Source organism: Cygnus olor, chromosome 2 (genome assembly GCF_009769625.2).
Source record: "Cygnus olor isolate bCygOlo1 chromosome 2, bCygOlo1.pri.v2, whole genome shotgun sequence".
NCBI classification, from domain to species: Eukaryota; Metazoa; Chordata; class Aves; order Anseriformes; family Anatidae; genus Cygnus; species Cygnus olor.
In genome coordinates this window covers 63,560,427-63,583,049 of record NC_049170.1, presented here as the reverse complement: position 1 = coordinate 63,583,049, position 22,623 = coordinate 63,560,427, and the positions used below count along the sequence as shown (strand labels likewise).

Below are 22,623 nucleotides of genomic sequence, written 5' to 3'. Positions count from 1 at the left end.
GGGACAGAGGGTGGGTGGATGGCAAGACAAGATGACAGGGTTAAAACAGCTCTTTCGCTTGCATGAGGCCATGTGTAAATATGAGTCAGTACAAAACGTTTCCATAGCCCTAAGATATACATCACCAAAGATAGATGGGGTGGATTTCTTTGAAGGGCTTTCTGCAAGGAGTTCAGCGGAAGCCTGGACAACTGCTTTGGACAAGACACAACTCCTAGATAGTTGAAATTAACAGCAGCATATCTCACCCTGTATGTATACACAAAAAGAACAGCCCTTGTCTGGGAGAGCTTACAGTCCACATCTAATTGATTGCAATGTGTTTTTCATTAAAACTCATTGTTAAAACAGAAAAAAAGGAGCAGTTTAGCAGCAGAAAAAATCCTTTCAAAAAGAATTCAAAATATCTTTCCCTAGTTTTTGTCTTCAGACATAATTGGCCAGGGAGAGTGGTGAACCCAAGTTGTCCTGTGCTAGCAAGGCTCCAGACAACCCATACACAGGACCCTCCTTCCTAACCCTCCCAAGCTCCCACCAAAGCCAATAGCCATTTCATGAGGGTCATTGTTTGGTATCTGTTTGTGCGATATCTGAACCAGATGGAAGCCATAAAGTACAAGGCACACCCATTGTTCTTTTTGACACAGAACTTGAGACTATCTAGGCCAGGGGAAATCTTTTCTACCCACAAAAGTCCTAGTTTCCTATATTATGACCTATATCAACAATATCAAAGCTCAAAGCTATACTGTTACACTGATGACTTTTCGTTCCATTGACTGTACAGCTAAGTCAGTACATATAAAATTGCAGGATGCATTTAATGTAATTCAATTAGATTTAATTGAATTAAAACTATTATTAAATTCAACCAAAGGTAAGTCTATGGAATTTTTTTCTAATAACTCAAAAAGCTCAAGTCTGGATGAATTTAAAATAATAATCCTACAAGAGAATATGATAGAATAAGTAAGAACATACAAACCTTTAGAAGTCTGGCTGGATATGAAGCTGAACTTTATATATCATATAAATCAGTCATTACAGAAATGGAAATCAATTTGGGAAGGTTCTCTCAACTTAATTTTTGCTCTGCTTTTAAGTATTTAAAGAAAGATTGATTTCGTGCCATTTTAATTGGCTTAATTTAGCTAAGTATGGAGGCCCCTGTGTTAACGTAACAAAACATCCTTTATCATCTGGCCATGGGGAAACTCTTAGAGCTTTTTTCCTAAGTTGTAGCAGCCGCTGACACTGAAAACCTTATATCTTTTATTTCCTAACACAGCATTTTAAGCAGCGGTTGTACCACAGCTTTTTAAGTTTTCAAGATACCCTGACTAAAACAGTCAGCATTTCCAGCTAACAGTTCTTTACCTTCCTTCCCCTGTTCTTCAATTTATTCTCTGCTAAAGACATGTATTGTAACACTCAAACAATACAAAAATGAATTAATGAGACTACAGTCCTGAGATTTTTCTGGGGAGGCAGAAGGACAATTAGAAATTATTCCATTTGCCATTGCTGAGACTGCAAATATTCAGCCACTGGTTGATAGCCACCGGTGGGGAATTAAATACCTCCACCCACCCCCCCCCAAAAAAAAAAAAAAAAGTGTCAGACACTGCCTTTAAATTTAAAGGAGTACTTCTCTTGCACTGCAGGTAGGATGAGCTTTTTTGTTTTTTAGCCAGCTGTATTAGGTACAGCTTGCTCACCAGCTACTGTGTCCCCAGTAAGGCATGGGCATGCCCATGTAACCAGGGGGGCAGAGGCTTTATGGTAGGAACCCAGGTGCAAAGGGGTGGGATGGGACCGCAGCCTGTAATGGAGCATGTCTCCTGGCTACGTGTATGAGGAGTGTACCAATAACTGGGTCTTCCAGCAATTATTTGTAGCTAATGTGGATATGCAGTCATGGGCAAACTAAAGGTTAGTTGTGACTTTGGTTGAAAGGTAATGGAAAAAGTTTGTCAAAACTAACAGAAAAGAGCCTGCGAGAGACTGAACCAGATTCACAGGACTTCAGTTATACAGTATGTGCTTGTGTAACCCCCAGCATTGTGTGGGTAACACAGTGTTTGGCTGGTCCGTCCCTTGTGCTGGTGGGTGGCACAGAATCATGCATTGCTTCCTCCAATCCTTTTCCTTGCCAAGCCAAAACAGTTTTCCCTGTAGATGGCTCTGTTTTCCTACACAATTTCGGGAATGCTGTTGCTTTAGAAACACCGTATAAACAAGACGTTCAGAAAGTGATCGTTGGAATTAGATGCTTTTTAACACAGCAGCTCTGAAGATAGCTGCACTGCAACTTGTTGACTATTTTCTACAAAATCTGTTTTTTCAGTGCTTAGTTTTGGACAAAAAATTCAGAGAAAAAGATCAGCCTGAGTGGGTAAGAAATGCCGACTGAGATGCCCTGCTGCAGCTGCCCTGCTGCAGCAAAGACATCAAGGTACTGACCAGAAAGATGAGGGTCTCCTGTAGCTTCTGCCTCATCTCTCCCAACTGCTCTGTGTTTCTGTGCTGCCTGTGGCATCTCCAGTGGTACAAAGGCAACCGGAACAAACCCAGAGTTTCAGCTTTTTTTTTTTTTTTTTTTTTTTTTTTTTTTTTGTGTGTGTGTGTCTGTGAAAAGGATGTGTTTCTGTTTAAGAAAAAGAAGAGAGGGAGAATTTTCTGGCTTCCAGCTTTCAGCTGAAATTTTTTAATTTATGTATATCAGGTTCAAAACACTTTGAAACCTTTTCCCATTTTTAAGTGTTTCTTGCAACTCCCTCTCTGCTCTGTTGAATAAGATTTTTAACACACCTTGCAGCAGGGTCCCACCCAAAGTTACTCTACCTTGAGTTGTTTTTGGGCATTTTTCCTTGTCCTTAGAACTGTACATCAGTTGTGACTGCAGTTGTTCAAAGCCAGGATGCAACTACTCACTCATAGCACCTGCAGTCCAAAAGCTGTTAGCGTGGGATGAACTGGCATCAGAACGGCTCACCTTTAGCAAAACTGAAATATTCAGTGGGATGCTGCATCCTTCTCTGGATCTAGCAGCTTGGGTGCCCTGGCAGGGCATGGCTCAAAGGTGGGTCCCCATTGTTGAGCTTTAAGGAAGAAGATTGAGAACGATCTCCTATGTGAGTCCATCAGATGAAGGGATTATTACATTTGAACTGTGTTCAGGAATAAAATCTGAACCCCTGAATAAATGTAATGATGCAATGAATCCTTTCTCGGGTGCAGAACAGTGACTGTGTAAATGCAAATAAAGAGTTTGAGGTGATTCCTCTTGAGCCAAGGTTGAGTTACATTAGGAGAACATCTTCATTTTGTGCTGTTGTGTGCTGGTGTTAGAAAGTATCATATGCTAAGGCGAGCAATCCACCTAAGTTTATCTAGTCTCCTCGCTTGCTAGAAAAAACATAACACCTTTGAACCCAAAAATATCTGGGAGAGACGACAAAGCTCTGACATCTCTTAAAGTCATGAACCATGCGCTGTATTTTGGCACTGACACCACACCAAACTCAACCTATCTGTTCGGTGCTTGCATGTATTTCTGTCTGTACAGCAAATGTGACAAATCAGAAATACTGAAGCTGGATATTATCTCTTCTAGTTTCCATTCAGAGCAGGAGAACCAGCTGGGAGAGCTGGTTGAGCGATGCGTGCTGACTGCCAGGGCTCCCCTCAGTGAGCTGCTGACTGAGACTCACCTCCATGAGAAGGAAATGAAATCACCAGCCCACAGTCATTAAGAGGAAACTTAGCAGAAAGTGCGACGGGAAGGTCTGGTAAGGTCACCTGAAGCATCGACGTTGAAGAGACCCAGAGGTGCAAGTGGGATGGGTTTGACTGCAGGTTGAAACTATTTGTGAATGTAAACCCTGCCCCGAGCTGGGGTACACCTGGATGTGTTGACCCAAATGCATAACATATTTGAGGTTTATCTTGGTCGCTCTTGTTTGCAAAAACTGCTGCCAACAAAATTCATTCATGGAGGCACTGTTTTCCTCATAAATCTGCACCAGTTTAGAAAGGATAGCTAACAAAAGGAACCTAGCTGTCTAAGCAGTACCAGACTTTCTAAAAATTAAATTATTGTAAATTATATGTAAGTTTAAAACTAATTCATAGAGAGACTTGACTACCCAAGAACTTTTCAGAGAAGGCAAAGCAAACAACTAGAGGCTGAAGAGTATCCCATAAGAGGAGAGATTAAAAAAGATTACAGCTATTTAGTTTAGTAAAGAAACTGATACTGCATGACAAAGGTATATAAAATAACGTATGGCACAAAGAAGGTCAGCAGGTGCTTGTACTTATCCTGTCTTGTGAAAGAGGCACGTGAGGATACCTAATTCAATTAAAAGGCAATAAATATAAAACTGGTAAAGAAAATGCCCTTTTATGTCACATATCGTTAATCTGTGGAACTCACTGCCACAATAAATTATGGAGGTAAAGGCTTACAGTTAAATTTAAAAAAAAAAAAAGAAAAAAAAAGATTAAAAAAAGAAATCAGAATTGTTAAAAACATTCAAGTTGTGTATTCAGAATTAAGTTAGGATCTTATGCAGAAGGGTATGTAAGTGCCATGCTGAACTCTTTATGTTGAAACCTTGCTGGATAATACATACCCCATCTTTACAGCAGGGACCAGACTTGCTCTTGCATTTTTCAGTTAATCAATTGGAATTTTTCCCTAAGCAGAATATCTGAAGCAGTAAAATGTCCTCTTTTGGGCCAACCAGGAAGCTGTGTGGTGAGGAGTGCTCTTCGGGGGTGGGAACAGGGTACCCTCAGTCAGAGGAGGGATTTGGGGTTTTGTCATAATGTCTTTACCAGGCTCTTGAGTTACCAAATTGTATGTCAAGCTCTAGGCTGCCATAGGTCCTCTTTATATCTTGGAGAGCTTCATACTGCTGGAGTACACAGGTGTGACCTGAGAATCTCTAAAGTGTCACTCCTCTTCTCCTCTTCTTGAAGCTTTGGGGATTGAGCACCTAATTTTTGAAGCTCATCCGAGTTTATGCATGAGGTGGACATCAATCCATGGTTGTGATGCTTCCATACAGATGCATAAGACCAGGGACCTTGAAAATCAACCACAGGTGCCCAGGGAAGACAGGTAGGGACTGAGTGGAAGAGGGTGTTGATCTGTGTTCTTTGTATTGTATTTTTGATATTTGTGATTTTTTTTTTTTTGTGTGTCTTGGTTCTTTTCTGAACCTAGTTGTATATGTCTAACTTCTTAAAATAAGATTTGTGCACGTTAGCAGGCATTTTAGAAAATGTTATCCTAAATAAGACTTTCGTTATTCCATTAGAACAGTATGGATATGAGACTGCTGAGGAATAGCAGGAAGCATGGGAATACAGGAGACAACTTCCTCAGGACTGCACTTCTTTTTGGTGTCTGCTTTATGCAACAGAGATTGACTACCATGGAGCCAAGCAACTTCAGATCTAAATAGGAAATGTGTTTCCTGATTCAGTCTCCTCTGACTCACTCAATGGTAGAAGCACAACACAGGAAGGGAGATGTTCACACAAATTAGGTGTTGTGGGGAGGACTGGGAGAGGTGAGATCAGTTTCTGGCTTTTGCAACCACACAGATATTCTAATCCCTCCTTTTGTTTTTCATTTCTGCATGTTTAAAACACGGATACTCCTTTTGTTAAACAACATTCTGTCATGCTCATTTAGCATACTAATATGAGGAAATGAGAACTTACCATGTGAATGTAGTGCCGTAGCCCTAAGTAGAAATAGAAATAAGTTTAACAAGGAAGTGTCTGGGATTTTCTATAGGCGCTGGAGGGACTTAGGCACTTAGCTCATTCTTACTCTTCGAAATTCCAGATAAAATGTTATTGGCACGTGAGTGATTAGCTAGATATTTTTAGTGACTCTATCGTATATTATATTTAGTAATTCTGGACTCAGCATAGGGAAGGTCTTTGCAGATCATGAGGTCCAGACTCATGATATTTCAGGCAGTCACATCATATATTCCTCTTCATTTATCAGGCTCAGCTTTAAAACTAGTTAGGATTTTTGCTCCCTGCCCCATCAGAGGAGTTGTGTCTGTTCCAGAATCTGGCTCTTCTGGTGGCTGGAAACTCTCCTGAAGCATGATGTAGAGGACAAATAGTGGTGTCAATTAGTGACCAACTGGATTACTTATGAATTGTTACTTATGTGACAGCCTGTAAAAAGGGAAAATATAAAGGAAATATTGCTTAGGATCATATCAGGTGATTCATTTCCAGCAGAGGAGAGAAAACCATGGGCCCTGTGCAAAGCATCAGTGCAACCTCATAAGAAATATGGCCCTAGACACCCCTGTGCACAGAAGGACCAGACAGAGAGTATGCCCAGAGCAATGAAACCCCCTTTGAGAAGACTGCAAAAGCAATATTTACTTGGTCTAGCAAAAAGGCAGTTGCAAAGATGCTTTAATTGCTATCAGTATACATGAGGGGAACAATAGGCAAGGAGGAAAATTTGTTGTGAAGCCTAAATTAAAGCATTGGCATGAGAACAATTGACCATAAAAGAGTTTGGCTAGAAACTGGAAGAAAGTGTTGAAAGTGAGGAGCTGTGGCTTGGCTTTCCAATATGAGCAGGGACATCAGCAAACCTACCTGCTCTTAAGATTGTCCTTAGACTCCAAAAGACCAAATTTGCAACTTTTGACGATAACAGCCTCAGTGATCTGGAAGATCTCTACTGATCTAATTCCTAAAGTAAATGTACATAAATTCCACTGCAACTTCATACAAAGCTGGGTTTTGTATACTATACTGACACACTTCGGCATCCTCTCTTCTAGCCTGTAGCATTCTGCTGTAGTTACAGAGAGGAACAAGCACCTCCTTTATTCATCTTTGTCATTCTGTCCAGATTACAAGCAGCACCATTTACCAGATAGGCTTTCAATATCCAAAGTGTCTGTTCTGTGAACTGGGCTAGTTTTAATGGTTATTTCATGGCCATGTGAATAGCCAGAACAATTTTCTTTTGCCCATACTTGAAGCACAGTTTTTTGTTGTTTTGGTTTGTATCCACCCTCATTTCAATCCTCCGAATTTAAGTAAGTTGAGATCAAATTAAATTAAAAATATAATTAAGGCATGTGAGTTGATACATTGTGTGCTGAGGCTGGCTCTAACACAAGGGACAATAACAGCCTAATTCTAGCTTATCTTCAGTACTCTACCTTGTAATGGAAATGACAGACCTCTGGCAGTGCTGATGGGTGCTCTAATAATATATATTTCACCAATTATCTCTTTAAGATAAGAAACTTTCACAATTAGGGGAGACTTGTCATATCTCTGAAATACTTGGGGGTTTAGGGGGGCAAAGCAATATGTTTAGGATTTGAACGCAGCCAGTGAAAAAAGAAATAATTCATTTCAATAGTCCTAAAAACCTGTCCCTCTCATAGATGGGTGGTGGCTTTCATGATCCACAGCATGCAGGTGACATGAACAAGCCAGCTGCTACTGCTCATAGAGAGCAACTCTGGGAGAGGTGGGGAAGGATATGCTTTGTTAAGGACCATACCCCAGCTTGCCTAGAAGGTTTTCCTGGTAGGTCACAATGCTGAGTTTTGAGCCTCTGTGACCAATGCTGGGGATATGTGCCTGCACCAGGAAAACAAACCCGAGGGACCGCATCCTGAAACAGAAGCCTCGTTACTAAGAGGAAGGAGGCAGAACTTCAACTTCTCCTTCACAAAGACTTGGGTTCTGCAAGGACATCCTATGGAAGTAGATGTTTTCCAACAAATAAGAGCTATTCCTGTATTGTTTCTGTGGAAAATACATGGCTGGCCCACATGGTATTAAGTCTGCCAAGGTCTGTCTCTATTTGGTGTGGGATGAGTCGTGGTGTAGTTTGGTAACTGATGTCAGTGCTGCTCTGACAATACACATGGGAAATGCATGAAGATTGGAAGTGGCTGATGCTGCACTGCATGGTCATGGGCTCTCCATAAGCAACCATGTGGTTCTGACCTTGGTGTCCTTTTGAGGTTGATAGGATTTGGGATTTAGGTCTGCAGCTTGGGCATAAAGACAGGGGAGAAGGCAAAGGCAAGTCAAACAGAAGAATTTAGGATCTTTTATTTCTCGTGTGTTTCCCAGCACACATGAGAGAGGATGGATGCTCGTGCATTGTGACTAAGTACAAGGTAAGGACCATACCTCTAGGAAATCCCATCCCCAAATCTTGCTCTGTGCTTGCATGCCTGATAGAAACTTGAGGCAAAGCTCTTAGTGGAACACTATGCAGTTTAAGGTCACTGAGTATCATCAGAATTTCTTGTGATACGTTTGTAAAATGTTTCAAGAAGGCTGTAGGCAGGTAGAAGGCATGTAAAGCCAGAAATGGTTATACCTGAGGTTCCCGATCTTCTGAGGGGAGAATGAAATGCTGCTGTTCCTTACAGGGCTTCCCTGGAACCTAATTAGAGAGCATGAGGAGTGTATCAAGAGAATGAGAGAGGAAAGAAGTGTTCAGTCCTTGGGCTAGGAAGGGAGCAGATTGTCCAAAATGATATATTAAGTTGTGTTTAACAGTAAGAGCGGGAACCCTGTATCCACAGATGTCCGGGAAAGGAGTGGAAGCTGTGAGCTCCCTCCTGAGGGAGCTGAGATGCTGGAATTACTAAGGAGAGTCCTTCCTGGTAAGTAAAACCATAATAATCCAAACAGTGTTGTTTGGCCATCTTTGTAACTTTGTTTTATTTTGGGGAATCTATTTTAAGCTCCTGAGTAAATCTTGTCTAGTGATGAAGCTGGCTGAGTGCCCTGATGCACACCCAAGCACTGCACTCCTTACAATCAGGGTCTTGGATTTCCTTCTTTCCATTCCCCCATCCCTGCAACAGGTTTAGAACATTTGCTGCCTCTCCATTGAGCTGCATGAGCCTGTGCAGGCCGTACTGACAGAGGGATGTGTGTGGAAGACACATTTTTGGTGACTGACAGGAAAGGTCCCCACAGGAGAGTACTGCAACAAGGGCACGGCAAACCTACAGCTGCCTGCAAGTGAGAGCACATACCTGCTCCTGACGTGGGTTACAGAAACCTTCCCTGATTTCCCAACCCATGTAGAGCTTTTTCAGCCCGTAAGCATTCCCACTGACAGCCCTAAAGGCACTGCAGACCGACAGAGAGAAATTACAGTTCTGCGTTCTTTTCTCTTGGGATTTTTCTCTCTCCTTTTTCTTGCTGACTTGTTCTGATCAGGAAGACTTTTTTCCCCACCGTTCTGAAAGGTGATCTTTCTTCGTAAAGGATCATGAGAGCAATGGGTCAAATCCTTGCCTTGTTTTTGTTTTCCCCTTTGTATGTTGGATGCGTTTGCTGGCTTCTGTTCAGGAGTTGTGATTGGCATCAAAGCTGGCAGTGACAATTGTCTCTACTGATCTCTAGACTTCATTAAATTAGATAGTTAACATTCAGAAAAAGGCTTTGCTAGTTTCTGCCAAAGTGAATTTCCTTGATTTCCTCTCCAGCCTTTTTCCCCCCTGCCTGGCCCTGTTGCGGTTTTCTGAGCTGACACAAAACAGTAATGGCTTTTTTTTTTTTTTTTTTTTTTTTTTTTGAGTTTCCTGCAGGTCACCTTCCAGCTCTGGGCTGGTGCAAAAGAGTGAGGAGAGGCAGCAGGCAGGTGGGACTGTGGAGACAAATCTGATGCCAACAAGTGCAGTGGTGCTCCAAGATGACCCATCGCCATGCTGAGGGGTCAGGATGTGCTGTGCTCTGTTTTACAGCTTGACTCCTACACCTGGAGAAAGAGAGGTGGTTTACATCCTCCATTTTCCAGAGATTCTGCAGGTAGATACGTAGCAGCTGATACCTACCATTGGTAGGGAGTGAGAAGTGAATCAGCTTTGCTCTGTACAGATAGGAACTTGCTGCTTTTGTGATAAAACTCTTCTTAAAAATCCAAGTTGATATATTTTTTTTTCCTTAGCATCCCATTAAATTTCCACCAATGTCCAGACAGCCACAATGCAACATTGAGCTCCTGTCAGGCAGCAGGTTTCCTTTGATGCAGAGATGGGCAATATTCATTCTGTGAAATATTTGGGGCTGGTGATGATACGGAGTGTCACCTCAAAGCACATTTATGGACCTGACCCACAGGGAAAGGAATTTAATGTTTTAAAATTTTGTGTGTGTTTGAGAAATCATTGAGAAGTAACTGTGTAACTTCTGTTATGAAAGCAAAGGGGTTATGGTGCTTTTTCTGAAGCATGCGGAAAAGCCATCAAAATAAAACCACCCCTGACGTTGCACTTGAAACTTCCCCATGCACAGGAGAATATAAGCTAGACCTCTGTCCTGGGTCTCATCTTAGCATTGCAAATCTGGGTAACAAGTAATAAAAACACTTCTTGAAATATGTGCATAGATTGTGGCTTGCAATACGGTAACTAAAAAGATACTATTTTTGCTGTATACCATTTTGAATGGGTTTGGATATTGATAAGTAAAAGGTAGAAATGCTTATAATGGGGAAATAGGAGATGTGGATCTTCCAAGCAGGTCTCCACATCCTCCAACACCTGCTTCAATTTGCAAGGCTGCAGTCATTTGTGCTTATAATAGAAAGGTTTTAAAGATTATTGATCAGTATTTCATGCTAATTAGTGTCTTTTTTAAAAAAGGTGGCCTTTTACAGAACAGAAACCCTCCCACCCAGCAAAGTGAGGTATTGTTTGAGATACTGCTCATCCCTTATCCCCTCTGCAGATGCTGCATGAGCTCTGCATTGTTTCTGCTCCACCTCTGTTTACAAACTATAAGTGCACAGCAAAGGTGTATGCATACATTGACTGGGTAACATAAAAGCGACCTCCAAATTGTAGCTGGCCTGCCTGTGTTGCCAAAGCATAGTTTGATCTTTACATACGATTTGGCGTCTTGGCTATGGTTGTGTTCTTTCTAGCATTGTGCTGGTAGCCTGGAACACATTAGACAAGGATTACATCTAGCACAGATGTGCCAGAGGGCCAAAATGTGTGTGAAACTGAGCTGGCAACTGAGCACTGAATTAGGCTTTACGATTATTTTTAGCCTAATTTCCTATGGAAATAAAGCATAAGTCATCCCCCTTCCTTTGGGTGTACATATGTGTCTGCCTTCCTGCTCCTCAGCTGCTTTCTGAACCCACCAGCCCAGTCTGACAGTGAAGTGGCATTATCTCCAGCTTAATTAATGAATGTGATTAACAGGCAGAGAAAGGAGGGGTTGTACTGGTGCCTTCCCTTCGAGGAGAGGCTGCGAGGGATGTGACTGCCCTGGGGCACAGAGCCCTTGACAACCCTGCTTCCTCACTCCTGCCAAGCCCTTTCAATATTACTGCATTTGCACAGCAAGGACAATGTTGTTTAGTTTCTGAAGTGTGTTGACATCCATATGTCTGACATTTTTATCCTGGGGCAGGGGAAAGGCACAGCGGGCCCGACTCGACTTCAGGGAGGAATGGTTTGGGTTAGACTGGTGTTGAATGTGCTGACAGCTGCCATTCCAGCAAGGCTGTGGTAACCTTCTTCCTTCAAAAATGTCAGATGTTGTGATTAGGCAGGAAAGCAAGGATGAGTGATGCTGTGGAGCAGCACAGTGACATGTCCGCTCCACCTGCTGAATGACCTGTGCCATGTTACCCAATGCAGGGTACAGTTTTTAGTTATGAAGACTTATTCTGGTAGCTTTGATTTTGTTTGATATGAAACATGTCTTGTGTCTCTCCAATATTACGCTGATCTTTTTTTTTTTTTTTTCCTCTCAAAGAATTTGAAGGTGTCTCTTTACCTAAAAAGAAAAAAACAAAAATCTTCCCATGAGAGTATCTGAGGATCAATTTTTCAGCATGGGATTATACAGTTTGGCTGTATAGGCTTAAGGTTTTTAATTTGCTTACACATAGATAGACTTACTTGTGCTCTATACATCACCAGATCAATGTAAATCTATTTACTAGAAACTTGGGTCAATATTAAAAGAATTCCATTAACCAGCAATAAGGACCCTGGATTAATATGATTACTATAGGCTTCCAAGCGCACAGAAAGGATCAAGAAATTTTATTTCGTCATAATCTTAAACAATACCATTGTGGAAATCCCTCCTCTGCTCCCTATCTCCTGGAATGCAAGAAGGGAAAAGGATAGAAGAGGCTGTGAAGACAGATTTATTTATTTCACTAATATTGTCTCTTTAGGTTAGCACCTCTGATACACACTAATAGTGGATGCTTCTGCAGCTTCTGGTAGAAAAAAATGCGGGCAGAAAGGTTTTGGGCAATTACTCCAGGGAAGGAAGAGAGAAGAAATCAATGGATTCTGAAGGACACAAAGCAAATGTGACATTTCCAGAAGATAAAGTAATTTTTTTTTTTCTTTTAAACTGTGGTAACTATGGAAAATAAGAAATGTTTATATTATTGCCTACAAGAAGTCTTGTATTGTGGTGCTACTGCATTAACCTTTGAAAGATAATTTTCATATGACTGCAGGTCACAAATATGAAATCTGCACTGCAGAATATAATCCTGAGACCCATAGTTTGGTAGTAGAAATTCAAGGAGATTTTGCCCTGGAGAATCTTCCACTGGTTTATTTGGCCTGATTGGTTTCTTCACTTGTAAAAGGCAAAGAGTCCATTGGCTGAATCTAATCTAATCTAATCTAATCTAATCCTTAGATTAGATATAAGGAAGAAATTCTTCACTCAGAGGGTGGTGAGGCACTGGCAAAGGCTGTCCAGAGGAGCTGTGGATGCCCCATCCCTGGAGGTGTTCGAGGCTAGGCTGGATGGGTCTTTGAGCAACCTGGTCTGGTGGGAGATGTCCCTGCCCATGGCAGGGGGGTTGGAATTAGGTGATCTTTAAGGTCTATGATTCTGATGTGACCCTTTAATGAATAGATTAAGCCTTTAAGTTTGCAAACAAATTGCAAACAGGGTGTATTAATGGACTAAAATGGAGACTTGGATCCCTAACGTGCTTAGGCCATCTTGGACTTTCTCAATGATGGAAACAGAAAATGAGAATTGGTGAAAATAGATTCTGTGAGGAAATAGATACAGCCCCCTCAGCTGCCTGCACTGTACTGGTCACAAAATGGTGGCCTGTCCATAGTTTGTGTTAGAAACTTAAGGTAGAGGCCACATAGAAAAAAAATAATACAAGCCAAAGAATCAGGTGTGGAAAGATGTTTTCAGATGCTTTTCACAAGCCTTTGCTGTTGTAGCCCCATTGCAATGAACTAAAACCAGATTTTGAAATGGGGCTTGGGAGAGGATTGGAGATGGTGGGGCAAATTTGGAAAATGTAAATTCATGAGGCTGAATTGCAGAAGTAGTCCCCTGTTGTCTCAAAGGTGCTGAGCTAACTGGGTGAAGGGAATTTGGAAGGGCTTTGGAGCCTCAGAAATGGTATTTGAGACAGAGCACCTGTGAGTTGGGGGGAGAATCAGGAGGGGAAACGGTAATTTGCACCTGGGCCCTCTTCTGACAGGCTAGAGAGGGCTTCAAATCCTTCCATGCCAAGGGGCAGAAGGCCAGTTTCCACTTTCTCCCCAGTTTTCCAGGGATCTCTACTTCCTTCTGGATACTTATTCTTTTACAGCTAACCAAGTTTCTTTCTCAACTTTGAGTTTAAAGGAGGGTATGTAGGAGTCCTAAATGCTGCCACCCAGGACATCGCATTGATTCAAGAAGTGTATGAAACATACAACTGCCTCCCTGGGCTTGTGTGCAAGAATGCCAGGGGTAGTTTTAAATGCCAAGATTTTATGTGTTACCAGCAAAGCCAGCACTGTTCCCCATCAGGTGCAAATATATGGCTCAGCAGCGGCTGAACTCTCTCACCAGCTTGGCTTATTTGTCTGAGGGAACTGCGTTGGGCTATACCAGCCAAAAACTCATTTTTCCTAATATAAGGTTGGGCTTCCAGTAGGGCAGTTTACTGGTAGTTTTGCAGTTTTTGCTTTTCCAGCAAGCCCTTTCTAGTATAGGCAAGGCTGAGATAGATGGACTTCCCCAGGCTAATTTAAGCATTTTACTCTTCTTGCACTTTAATTTTCAGTCTATATTTTGCTACTTGGTCTGCATTTCTTTAAAGAGAAACCTACTACTTTAGCCTTGTCCCCAACCGCTGTTCACTCAGAGCATCTCGGATTTGACCATAGGAGATAAAATAACTTCCTTTGACTCAACCCTTTCTTTTTTGAAAGCGAGAATTTCTACCTTTCTCCTTCCACTGTGATACGTGATCCCATTATTTTCATTACCCAGTACTCTGAAAAGGAAGGTCCACTGAATGAGAACATGCAGTAAACATGTCATCATCTTCTTTGTTTTTCAAACCAGTGGCTGAGATGTGCTGTTCCAGAGAAAGTTGAAAGAGCTAGATTTTATGTGGATTTAGGGAACAGGCTGTCTGAGAATAATGCTTCAAACAAAAAGTAATTTTTATTAGGGGTTTAAAGGCTTATGCGTGTATGTATTCTGTGAGTAACATCTCATTCCTTTGACTACTAAATTATAATGTGGGGTAGTATGATGATAGGACTCTCTTCAGGTTTCATGGTAGGCTATCTGTCAGGCTGTGAGAAAAAAAAAAGCATATTCTGGAGGTTTTTCACACCCCCTTAGCCCCACTGGTGCTGCGAATCGGGGTCTCCTCATGTGAAGTGCTAATGCAAAATGTATTGGCACTTGTCAGCAAGAGAGTTGGGCCCACTGGTACGGGTCACTCAGTCTTTTTCAGCCTGTGGGACGCAAGGTTCGCAAGCTTCTCATTACACAGAGAGATGGGCAATTATCTACATGCTTGCGTTCATGATGCTTCACAATATCAGTATTGTTTTAAGCTATTTCTCTTTTGCTTCCCCCATCTTTCACTTGTCAGCATGATTATCTTTCCAGTCTCGCATCAGAAATTGATCTCTATAAATAATAACTAGAACTAATCTCTGCTGTACAATGGAGTTAAAATCTTAGTATTGAAAATTGATGTCTATCAATAACGTTAAGTACAAAGATTTTAACAGCATTTGCACAGCAGGAGCTGTTACCTTAATGTGTTCAGGCCCTGGTGTAGTTTGCTTGCAGTGACAATTAAGACTTTCCTTGCCCTATAACACATTGTGAATAGCTACAGGGATGATCTAGCTGTTCCTTTTTCCCTTAGTGATACGTCTTAACTTGACTTTTAACTGGAAGGGTCTTACTTTTATAAATTTTAAAATCAAACCACTTTATTCAGGTTCCTCAACAAGGGTCTAGATAGATAGCTCAGTGGGTAGCCTCACATACCTGTCCCTATTCTCCTCATCCTGCAGTCACCTATAAACCATAGCCTCCCAGAATTTGTGGGCCGTATCTATCTGAGGAGGAGGGAAAACTCAAATATGCAAGTGATGGTCTGCGATATGGGTCCTATCGCTTCTAGGAGATAGGACACGCTCTCACTTCATCAGCAGGTCCACCAACATCCACAAGGATGGTGTGTTATCAAGGAAGGGCATGGTTGAATTTAGGCTAGTATGACTGAAAACACATATTGGAAACATCAAGGAATTATGTATAAAATCGTAAGTTTTTTGAAGGGTATGGCTAAAGCTAGATTTTTAAATTTTATTTTATTTTATTTTATTTTGTTTTATTTTATTTTATTTTTGTCCGTAGCTAGACACCTAAATAGAAGTAACCTGGATGAATAACATCATATACAAATTGGGAATATGCCACCTCAGCCAACGTGCTCTTGACTGCTTGTACTACTGTAGCATCCTCATAGCCCAGCCAAGACTGGTGTGATGGGACTGGGAAGGTATAATCATAGGGCCTACAATCTAAATTCAATAAGGCTAGCATTGGTTCAAAACGCCTAAGAGAGCAGCTGTCTGCTGAATAATGCTGTTTTAACACAGTCTAATTCTGCATTGTTCTTCAAGCAGCAACCTAAAAAAGACAGAGACTTAAAGACATTTTTGAAACTTTGCAGCCTGGTGGAGACTCTGCCATTTTGCTCTGTAAAATAAATCACAGTATTTGAAGACTTTTCTCTCAAAGCTGTAGCACAGCCTGCTTTATCTAATGTAACCTCTAATGGAGCTCCCACTGGTTCCTTAAGGACAGTGTTTCTCACATCGAACTATATGTCATTGCTTGGGAATGTGTCCTGATAAACAGTGCAAATGTTACTATGCTTAATTTCATTCCTTTATTTGTAATTTTGTCCCTTTGGACCACCTACACCCTTTCCATAGAGCACCAAAAGGCTGTGGGAGATGAAGACTGTTTCACAAACACATTATTCCAGATGTACTCTCTGCCTGGTGCATGGTGAGAGCACTCCAGTACAGCTCTTTGGATGTTTACCTCCCAGTTTAGATTTTCAAGGGGCTCTGGAAGAGTAATTGCCACTTTGACATCACCTATCTGGGAATGCTGATTACTTAAACAATGTCATTGTTGACTTCACTCTTTTTAGCAGTTTTCTATCTCAAAAGCTTTACTTTTTCTTTGTATATGTCCCAGAGAGAGGGTGTGCTTCTTTAAAAATATGTATTTTCTCATTTATTAAAACCTCATGATCTCTTGTGGCACGAGACATGTCTAGTAGGAAAATGAGAATATACTGTTTTCTAAAAAACAGGGTGACAATGTGTGGGAGTGACTCCTTATGGTGGTAGGCATTCTGGACTGATTTAAAAGCATTTTCTCACCTTAGGTAAAACTTTTTTTTATCATCCTAAATAGAGTTTATATGTTTTTTTTTTTTTTTTTTTTTTTTTTATGAAAAGAAATGTTGTTCAGATCCCAAAGAAATGTATTGCCAAAATGGTGAAGTGTAGTAAAGTATAGCAAATGAAAAGCTGTGGTTTGAGAAGAAGATAGAGGACGGTCAGTGCCTGCCCCAGGTTTGTGTGGGGACACCTCTGCAGTAGCTGGGCAGAAAAAGAATATTCCTGTTGTTATCAAAGCTGGTAATTCTTGCAATATTTGCTTTGGCTGTGATTTTTTTTCTTTTTTTTTTTTTTTTCTTTTTTCCCTCCTGAAAATAGATTACTTCTTGACTCAAGTACTTTGTTAACACTTGAATAATAAACAGTGTGTCTTTTATGTGTCAGGGTACCTGTGGGGCTTAGCCACACCGAGAAGGAAATGGCTAAGTTGTGCTCAGGCTGAATGTAAACACTGGGAAGGAAAATGTTCTTTGCTAAGTGCTTTGGGCTTCTGGCTAAGCAAAGTGCATGCCACTAACCATTTGCCACTGTTTGTAGTACTGCCTGCAGAGATGTTGAAGGCCAATAGGTTTTCATGCACAGCTATGTTAAGCCTATAGACGTTGCATAACTGAAAGCCATACTCACGTTCATGAATGCAACAGGTGAAAGCCTATTAACAAATAACAATATGTGTAGTTACAAACAGCCTGAGAAATTCAGTCATTTCTGATCGCTTTTCACTACATGAGCCCTTCATTCAGGCATGAATGACTTTGTTTCCTTGCCTTCTGCTTATCTGGTGGGGAAACGCTGGTCAATCTGGGTGCCCCAAATAGCTCCACTGCTGATGCCTCAGTGCAGACCCTTCCTTCCAGTCCTTTTCCCCTGACCACCAGCAGATGTAGTGGGGCTTTTGGTCTTCTGTGGGGCTACTACTGTCTGCCAGGAAGGTCAGGCACCCCTCCACTACTCTTCTCCGTCCTTTACCAGCAGGCTTCAGTAGTGAGCCGCCTGCTAGTGGCAGGTAGAGACACACCGCAAAGGGGAGTGCACCTTCCACCTCTAAAGGTACCTTTGCAGATCACATCCTTCTTGTCTGCTGTCAGTTTGTTTGTCACTCTATTAAATACATTTTAGCATATATTCTTTGTGGCGGAGTTCCATACGCTACGATTGGTCTTTTGTGATCATCTCTTACTTTACAAATCAACCAAGACTAATAGCCAAATGCCAGAAATAAAAGAAAAAAATATTATTATCATTATTATTATTTGAGTGTAGACAGGGAAATAACAGTTTCCTTTTGTCACTGTGTGGTGACATCTGGTTTTACATTTGTTGGCTGTGCAGATGATGACATGATGTTGGTGCTTTGAAAGGCTTTTGATTTGTAATTTCAGGCAAACTTTTTGGTGTCTCCTTTTTGGAGTGTGCTACTAAAAATATCTTCATGAGATCTGATGTCTCACTAAGTGCTGGGCACTCTCCCTTTCAACATTAGGCCTCAAGGGAGATGGTCATTCCTGTGTTCCTGGGTGGTAATCATCAGAGTATGATCATCATAATGTCCTTTTTGGGTGCATGCCACTCATTACTTTTATTTTGCTGTTAATCTTTTCATGTGACTCACCGAATTAATCACAGTATTCAGTTTTCCCCCCACGTCCCAGTATTTTCCTAGCTTTTCTGCACTAAGTTTAGCACAAGCTGGAGAGACGCTATAAGGGCAAAGCTTGCTCATGAGTCTCCTGTTGTAAATCCAGGCTAATTTAATTGAAGCTAGTGTTGTTCCAGACATGCCACAAGCAGAACTGAGGCTCTGTTTTACTGATTTTTAGAGTCTGGAGTAAAAGAGCAATAGACTTTCTTTGTATGTGCAAATAAATTAATACTGATAAAGCTTGTTAAAAGAGTAGACAAACATTTATGGTGGTTGCTTGAACTTCTCTTCATGATATTGGATACTGCAAGCTTATACTGGATGGGTAAACCACTACAAAGCCACAGCAGCACTTGTGGATTTATGAAGTGAAACAAGTGAAAGCTTCTCATATAGTAAAACCACAGCACTGACAGTATTTAAGCAAACAGCTGCTTAATTTTTTGTCAACAGGCGGAGCAGGGTACAACCGATACCCAGCTGGAATAAACTGGTAGATCTCCGTTTGCTTGAGAGGAACCAGTGCCACCGCACTTGAGCTGGGGGTTCAGGTTTGGTCCCACTGAATGGAGCATGAGGGCAGATGTGCGTCCCTGGCTGTGGTGCAAACCAGGGTGCTGCTCGTGAGCACCCTCCTTCGAGAGCTTGTGTCTGGAGCCATTTCTTCAGCTCTGACCCAGAACACATCCATCCTCTGTAAGAGCTCTGTGCCCTGGGGAGGCTGCTGCTGATTTGTTTTATGGGATTCCAGCTCTCAGTAGACCCGCACTGTCCTGTTTTTACCACTCCGTCACCAGTGCCAGCAGTTCTGTCACAGATAGGGCACCTGACAACAACGAGTGAAGCCTTTCTCTCTGCCCTGCCAGCTTTTGCGATGAGGCAGTGGCTACTGCTGGTTACCATGTGCCTACATTTGTCTCCAGCTCCTGTGCTGAGGTGGATGGAGAAAGACTGAGTTCCTCCATAAAATAACCTTTCTTTTCAGTCTAATGTTAATCAGAGGGAGGTTTTTTTTTTTTTTTTTTTTTTTTTTTCCTTCTGCCTTTTCCCAGTGCCAGCAATCTCTGTGCATAATCTCAGGCCTTCCTCTCTCTCCAAATTTATGTCACTCAGCCAACTTTCCACTCCTACTTTTCTCTTCTTTTCTAAAATTTCTCACAGCTTGACTTCGCCTTGCAAGGCCTCCTTATTCAGCCTCTGTAAATGGACACAGGCACCACATCTGGATGGAAGTCACTGTACCACAACTGGATCAAAGTTCGGTGCTGGGACCACCTTTGGTGACCACCTCTGACCTCCTGACAGTGCAACCAGGGACCTGTAGCAGAGCTTGACAGGGACTAGATGAACCTGGGATGAGTTAATGCCAGGAGCACAGCGTGAATGATTTTGATACCAGCTACAAGAAGTTTCAGAGGCATACCTCTGCTTTAGGGCTTCATCTGGTCAACCCTGGGGCAACCCATCCTGCAGTGGCTTTTGCTGGTTGTCCTCGCTCAATGGTACTGTCTCCTATGAACACTTGCTGTGCTCTGGCTAGCTCTCCATGACAAGCACAGTCATTGCAGTGGCTTCAGCACCACCCTAAATAGCTTTCTAGGCAGGAAGTTCAGGGTGCAGAGTTAAATCAGGTTGGAGGGAGACTGAGCTGGGCACAGACTGTAAAATACTCTATCTGCAGGTAAGCTGGAGGATGCTTTTCTACACCATTGCCAGTTCCACCACCGACCCTACTTCCTCTGGAGATAGTTAATATGAAATATGTGACGGATTTAAAAACGAGCTCTCCTGGGGGGAAAGGGGAAGCCTCTATATTTTCATACCTACCTTTCCAACATTACAGTTTTCTGAGACAGCCTGAAAAGGACCAGCTAGCAGGTATGCCCTTGTGCCTCCTGTCCATCAGTGCACCTAGCAGGAGGGCAGGAGCTGCCGGGTAGGCACAGAAGAGCCATCTCTCTTCCTCCTTCTTCTGCCCTCCTCCTCCCCTCCCTTCCTCCCTCCCTGCACTTCTCTTGATCTGCTGGTGGCTCCTAAAAGGATTAATTAGAAAGATGTGAGCAGGGGTTGGAACGTCAAAAAACAATCGTCACTTTCATATCTGACCCCTATCACCAGCTGCAGAATTAACAAATTGAATGTCGTCAGCAAACAGGAGTTGCAGATGATATGAAGTTCATTACCAGCAGCACAGGGCTTGTGTTCAAAGCCCAGTTTAAACAACTCTTGCTGATTAAATTCCTTGCAGGGACTCCTGCCAGACATGTTTAGAAAATACGGACATCTAACAACTCTCCCTCGCTTTTTTTCCTTGTCTTCTTTTCTCCTCCCTCCTCCCCCACTTTTTTTTCTTATTCTTTTTTTTTTCTTTCTTTTTTTTTTTATTTTATTTTATTTTTTTGTTTGTTTCTTAATGTGTGCCAATTATTTGTCTCCTATCTGCAGGTACTGGCAAGTATCAGCGCTCTGGCCCCGCTGTCTACAGCCTTATCCATTTGGCGCCTGCTCCAGCCCTCTCACATTACCAGCAGTGGGGTCTGTTTTCAGCTGTGAAAAGCTGTGAGCATAGCTTCTTTCTCCCCTCCTCCCACCACAGCCTCTCTCCCCCCTTGTCCTTTTCTCCCTCTCACCCTTCTGCTCCCACAGCTCCCTCCAAGGGCCAGGAAGCAAGAAAAAAAAAAAAAAAAAAAAAAAAAAAAAGCATGATAACCAAACACAATGACCTTCTACATGATGGCACTGGGGATTCCCAACCTGCTCCCCACTCTGGTGGTTGTGGCCATTTTTGCTGCAGAGCCCACGTGTACTGGCCCTGTTCCTGGTGAGGATCTCCAGCTTGTTGTGACTCTGAGTCTACCCCATGCACAGGAGCATCCAGAAGTCCACCAAGGCAGGTTGCTGGGAGGGCTGGATGAGGAAGTAGGAGCTGTAAGCAAGTGCACAGGAGAGCTGTGGGGATAAAATTCAGTTGCTAGCCCAACCTCTCTCTAGTTAAGCCACCTTGAGTTCAGAGTCTGAGCTTCACATCCAAAACACTCTTCTTCCTTTTCCTAAACAATTATTTTTTTCCTGTTGTATTTGGTCATTCCATTTTCCTCCCTCTCATGTCTTCAGGATCTTTCTCCACCATTTCCCTGGGATGTGAGGATGGAGTGACTGGCTGTTCCTGCTCACCCCCACAGTAACTCCTGGACATGACAGGTTGGGTGGGAACCCAGCTAGAAGAAGCAAAATCTCACAGGTAGGCTGTTTCTGCAACTTTTGTGAAACCAGGCAGCTCTGGAGAGGGGAGAGGTATCTCTAGGGGTCTTCCTGGGAGAAGGAGCCCAGCCCTTGCTGGAGAGCAGAGCTATGAGGGTCCAGGTGAGGCTTTCCTGGGGTACACACCAAAGGAGGTACCTGGGTATCTGACTATGAGCCATGTATTTGCAGGTTGTGTTTGCTCTGCTGATACTCTCCTTTAAGCTGAATATCACAGATTAAAATGTTGAACCAAACCAGGAGAGCTTTCAAAGGTGCCCAGGAGACAGTGTGGAAAATAACTGTCCTTTGCAGGTCATGTTGTACTAGACCCCTGCTGGTCAACTACCTTCTCTTTGGCAATCTTGCTCAGTAGGAAAGTTTCAGGAATTATACAAGAAAGTAGTCTCCGGCTCTCCCTTTGGAAGCAAAATGATGGTATCAGGGGCAGGAATGTGGCATAATCTTCAAAGAATTTTGTAACTTTTTGTTGGGCCATTGCTGTATTATTTGGTTTCTCATATAGGAAGTATTTTATTTTCCAGACATCCTTTGCACCAGCCAGAGCAGTTTAGTCCCTGAAATGTTTGCTGAAGTCTTTCTACACAGGAAAAACTTTCACAGAGATTTGCACGCACTGTTAGATGACATTTTGGATCATGGAGTTTTTCATGCAAGAAATAGCCCAGCGGCAAAGTTTTCCTTTTTTTTCTTTCTTTTTTTTTTTTCTTTTCTTTTTTTGGTCCTTTACAGACCATCTCTCTCTGTCACGGAACCATTGACAGTCACAAGACGTAGAACCCCCCAACATCTCCCTTCCTCTGTATGACCATCTCTAATGAGAGAGTTACAGAAAACGGCTGATCCATAGCAGCAAGTGTAATTTTTATACTCCTCATACCTAGGCCTCTTGTTTCCTATGCTTGCTCTGCTATTTTTTTGTTTTAAAAAAGAAAAGCTACC

The 22,623-nt window shown here is 42.2% G+C and overlaps 1 long non-coding RNA gene across 1 annotated transcript; it reads left to right on the top strand.

Annotated features, from left to right (window-relative positions):
- Positions 1 to 3,116: 3,116 nt before the first annotated feature.
- Positions 3,117 to 21,661, top strand: LOC121066040. The gene is made up of 5 exons (XR_005817473.1): positions 3,117 to 3,791; positions 8,616 to 8,696; positions 9,623 to 9,852; positions 20,866 to 20,979; positions 21,535 to 21,661. It is a non-coding gene; the product is annotated as an uncharacterized LOC121066040 (long non-coding RNA).
- The last annotated feature ends 962 nt before the right edge of the window (positions 21,662 to 22,623 follow it).